Source organism: Nicotiana sylvestris, chromosome 10 (assembly GCF_000393655.2).
Source record: "Nicotiana sylvestris chromosome 10, ASM39365v2, whole genome shotgun sequence".
NCBI lineage: Eukaryota > Viridiplantae > Streptophyta > Magnoliopsida > Solanales > Solanaceae > Nicotiana > Nicotiana sylvestris.
The window spans coordinates 1,536,318-1,539,601 of NC_091066.1; positions in this window are offsets into that span (position 1 = coordinate 1,536,318).

Below are 3,284 nucleotides of genomic sequence, written 5' to 3' on the forward strand. Positions count from 1 at the left end.
GCAGCCCATGAAAATGACATAATGAATAATTGTCATCACTACGCCATTATCGTTCCTCGTTTTTTGGCGTTTAAGGGCCATAAATTGAAATTCAGGACGATTCCAAAATTTCCGTATGCTATAATCCACGCCATCTGCATGAACTCGAGCGAACGACGCAAAATCTCCTAAAATTTTACTGGCCCATCAAAAGCGACCTAATGAACAATAGTCATAGCTTCGCCATGCCATTCCTCATTTCTTTGCCGTTTTAGGGCCATAAAATAGGAATTCATGATGATTCCCCGACGTTCCTGTGCTATAATCCAGGTCATCTGCATGAATTTGGGCAATCAGCCTCGAATCTCCTAAACTTTGCAAGTCCATAAAAAATGACCTAATGAATAATTACCATCGCTTCGCAATATCCGTTCGTCATTTTTTTAGCGTTTAAGGGCCATAAAATATGAATCCAGAGCGATTCTAATATTTTCGTGCGCTATCATCCACATTATCTGCATGAATCTGGGAGACGATGCCGAATCTCTTAATATTTTACGAGCCCATAAAAATGACCTAATGAACAATAGTCATCGCTTTGTTTTTATTGTTCCTCGTCTTTTTTATTGCGTTTTAGGGACATAAAACAGGACTTCATGATGATTCTGAGATTTTCATGTGCTATAGTTTACACCATCTGCATGAATTTAGGAGGCCGGCCGTGAATCTCCTAAACATTTTGCGGACCCATAAAAAACATCCTAATAAACAACAGTCATCTCTTCGCCATGACCATTCCTCGTATCCATGATCGTTCCTCTTTTTTGACATTGTAGGACCATAAAATAGGAATTCAAGACGATTTCCAGATTTTTGTGTGATATAGTCCATGTCAGCTATATACATTCGGGCGATTGGCCCCGAACATCCTAAAATTTTGTGGGCCCATAAAAACGTACTAATGAACAATAATCATCATTTCGCCATGGTCGTTCCTTGTTTTTTGATATTTTACGGCCACAAAACAGTAAATCAAGACCATTCACAGATTTTCGCGTGTTATAGTCCACGCCATTTGCATGAATTTGGCGATCAACCTCGAATTTCCTAAACTTTTGCGGCCCATAAAAAACGACCTAATGAACAATAGTCATCGTTTATCCATGACCATTCCTTATTTTTTGAAATTTTAGGGCCATAAAATAGGAATTTAAGATGGTTCGATTTTTATGTGCTATAATCCACGCCATCTGCATGAATTCAGATGACAGACGCTGAATCTCCTAATATTTTGTGGGTGCATAAAAAGTAACGTAATGAACAATAGTTATTTCTTCTCCATGATTGTTTCTCTTTTTTTTTTTTGCATTTCAGGGCCATCAAAAAGGAATTCACGACGATTCCAAAATTTTCGTGTGCTACCACGCCATCTGCATGAATTTGGGCGATCAGTCCCGAATCACCTAACATTTTGCGAGCCCATAAAAAACCACCTAATGAACAATAGTCACTGTTTTGCCATGAGTGCTCCTCGTTTTTTTGGCATTTAAGGGCCATAAATAGGAATTCAGGACGATTCTAAAATTTTCGTGTGCTACAGTCAAAGTCATCTGCATGAATTTGGGCGACCGACTCGGAATCTCCAAAAAATTTGTTGGCACATAAAAAATGACCTAATCAACAATAGTCATCGCTTCGCCATGACCATTCCTCTTTTTTATTTTTGGTATTTTAGGTCCATAAAATAGGAACGAACTTTCGTGTGCTATTATCTATGCCATCGACATGAATTCAGGTGAACGACCCCAAATCTACTAAAATTATGTGGGCCTATTAAAAATGACGTAATGAATAATTATCATCGCTTCGCCATGACTGTTCCTCATTTTTTGCCATTTTAGGACTACGATATCTGCATGAATTCCACCGACTAGCCTTGAATCTCCTAAATTTTGCAGGCTCATCAAAAACTACCTAATGAACAATAGTCATTTCTTCGCCATGAACGTTCCATATTTTTGCCATTTTAGGACCATAAAACAGGAATTGATGACGATTATCGAATTTTCGCATGCTATAATCCACATCATCTGCATGAATTCGGGCGACTAACACTGAATCTCCTAATATTTTGTGGGCCCATAATTCCTCTTTTTTTGGCGTTTTAGGGCCATAAAACTATAATTTAGGATGAGTCCCAGATTTTTCTTTGCTATAGTCCACGCCATCTGCATAAATTCGGGCGACTGACCCTGAATCTCCTAAACTTTTGCGGGCCATCAAATACGACCTAATGAACAATAGTCCTTACTTCACCATGAACTTTCCTCATTTTTTTGGCGTTTTAGTGCCATGAAAAAGGAATTCATGTCGATTCCCAAATTTTTGCGTGCTATAGTCCACCCCATCTGTTTGAATTTCAGCGACCAACCTCGATATCATAAAATTGTTTGGGCCCATAACAAACGAACTAATGAACAATAGTCATCGCTTCGCCATGGCCGTTTCACATTTTTTGATGCTTTAGACCATAAAACAGGAATTCAGGATGATTATGAGATTTTCACGTTCTACAGTCCACGTCATCTGCATCAATTTAGGCTATAGTCCACGCTATCTGCATGAATTCAGGCGGCCGACCCCGAATCTCCTAAAATTTTGCGGACCCATAAAAATGACATAATGAATAATAGCCATCACTTCACCATGACTGTTCCTTTATTTTGGCGCTTTAGTGCCATAAAATAGGAATTCATGACGATTCGCGGATTTTCGTGTGATATAATTCACGCCATGTACATGAATTATAGTGCCCGGTCCTGAATCTCCTATAATTTTTCAGGCTCATCAAAAACTGCCTAAGGAACAACAATCATTGATCCGCAACGACCTTCCTCATTTTTTTTGGCATTTTAGGGCCATAAAAAAGAATTCAGGAAGATTCATGGATATTTTTGTTCTATAATCCACGCCATATGCATGAATTCGAGCAATCGTTCCTGAATCTCCTATAATTTTGCGGGTCCAAAAAAAGACCTAATGAAAAATTATCATTGCTTCGACATGAACGTTTCTACTTTTTAGCGTTTTAGGATCGTAAAACAGTAATTCAGGATGATTCATGAATCTTCGTGTGCTATATCCACGCCATATGCATGAATTCGAGCGACCGTCCCTGAATCTCTTATAATTTTGCGAGCCTATTAAAAACAAGTTAATGAACAGTAGTTATTGCTTCGCCATGATTGATCCTCATTTTGTCATTTTAGGGCCATAAAACAAGAATTCAGGACGATTCCAAAATG